The 2,059-nt window shown below is 33.8% G+C and overlaps 1 long non-coding RNA gene across 1 annotated transcript; it reads left to right on the top strand.

Moving 5' to 3' along the window:
- LOC107629864 lies at nt 287–1,410 on the top strand. Its single transcript, XR_001618059.2, has 2 exons — nt 287–798; nt 943–1,410. It is a non-coding gene; the product is annotated as an uncharacterized LOC107629864 (long non-coding RNA).

Raw genomic sequence — 2,059 nt, 5'->3', positions numbered from 1 at the left:
AATGTTTTAAAATATTTTGTAATGTGATAAAAGTATTCAAACGTAGCAAAATTTGTTTTTGGTATCATATAATGTTGAAAATGACAATATACTCACTTTACAAAAGTCACGCGAGTATTGTTATGTATTGCCTCAATGGTATCTGTTTCCAGAGACGATTTTTTTTACCTTTAAATACTATTATCAAATTTTTAAATATTTTTATTAACAGAAATAAAATATATTTTTGTCATTGATTAAATAATTATGACTAAAAAATGATTGTATATATAAAATAAAATTTAAATTTTTAATATTTAATTAAATAGACAATAAACGGATCAGTTAACCAACTCAAATCCTTCAACTAAGTTGTTTTTATGTCAACTCTTTTTTCTAAAAGAGGGGAAGGAATGGTTGCGCCGTAATTTAGTAATCATCAATTAGTTATTACTACTAAGTAATTGTTACCGCTTTGTCCAGAAAGGCACAATGCAAATCACTGAAATCAGAGAGGAACGAATGACTTGCGACGTGTCCATTGCCTCGTTCTCTTTTTTCCCCACCATATACATAAGCAGTCAAACCCAACCCACAACAACACACACGCTTCACCAAAATTCATCTCTCTCTTTTTTTTTTCTCTCCTAATTTTCTTGCGAAAATCTATCTTAATTTTCTAGGCAGCCAAACACGCTTCTTCCCGAAGAACTCGCCCTCCCCAAGATGATGAAGAAATCCAGTCTCTTTGCAGCCTCCGTTGTCGCTGCGTCGGCCACCGCGGTTTCTGTTTCGTCCTCCACGCACGTCTCCATTCAGGTACTTCCTTTCGCTCTGTTCTGTTTCAAGTTCTGCTTCAAAACAACGGGGATCTAGCACATCTTACCGAAAAGTTTGAATCTTTAAGATTTTTTTATGTTACTGGGGTTGGAATTCTGATGCCGGTGCTTCCATTCTTGTCAGGATGGTGGGTCTCAGAGGGGACATGGAGGCTCTTCTTCTTCTCCAGAGGGTTCCGCTTCGACAGAGAAATTTGCTCCAAGATTCGACGGGTTGCGGTTCATTGAGACCCTAGTCACTGCTCACAGATGAAACCTTTGTTTTCTAGGGAACAAGGATTTTAAAGCTTCTTGCTCAATTATTGTACTACTATTTTCCTTTTGTTTACACCTTTTTGGCCCTGTTAATCGTTTTTATTTTGCGCGCTATATAGGAAAAAAGGATTTAACCATGGAAAATTTTTAACTTTTTTCTTTTCATTTTGTCGTAGGGTTAAAGATTGAGCGAGAGTGAGAAATTGTAATGTTGCGAGATTGTTTTGTTTCATGTTCTTTTTATTTGTACCCTTTTGTGTTACCTGAACTTATGATGTGCTTCTTGTGATTCTTCTGCATGAATTTTCCAACAAATAATAAAAAAAAAGTTTCTACCCTTTTGTGGCTTTTTAATTGTTCTTATTTGTGAATTTTTTTAAGGGAGAAAAAACTTTTTCGCGTGATATTCAATATTTTTTAATTTTATTGTTTGGTTGGTCCTTGTTTTGTTTTGGAGAAAGCATCAACGTGTAACATGTTGGAGCCTGTCACATGCACAGCTCATCAAAGAGGAGGATTGTACATGTTAGACGAGTTGATGACAGTGTCCACATGTTTGCATAAGAACAACTCATATGGAAAATTGGATCCTTATTTTGCTTGTGAAATTAGGGATTTGTAACATTGAAAAAAATGAGAGATGGATGATGAGGAAGAGGGTTAGGTGACTTGAAGAATAGCTGAAAAAGTTATATTTTGCAGTCTGTTAATGTGTTCTAAAAATATATATCGTTAGATTATTAATTGAAATTTTTATATAAGAAAGGATAAAATACTTGGATAAATTAAATGCAGCCAAAATATTACTTGTATCACCTAAATCAAAAGTGAGAGTAATTCGAATTACAAATTCTAGTAGTAATAATCGAATTAAGCTGAGCAGATTTATGCAAATTTGATGTATTTCATAGTAAATCGAATTAGGGTACGCAGATTAAGCAAAATATTTTTTTGCAAAAATAATTGAGTACGTGCTCACAGTGAAA

The sequence above is a fragment of the Arachis ipaensis genome, chromosome B03 (assembly GCF_000816755.2).
Source record: "Arachis ipaensis cultivar K30076 chromosome B03, Araip1.1, whole genome shotgun sequence".
Classification (NCBI taxonomy): domain Eukaryota; kingdom Viridiplantae; phylum Streptophyta; class Magnoliopsida; order Fabales; family Fabaceae; genus Arachis; species Arachis ipaensis.
Note: the sequence above shows the minus strand (reverse complement) of the source record. Positions and strands in the feature narration are given on the sequence as shown.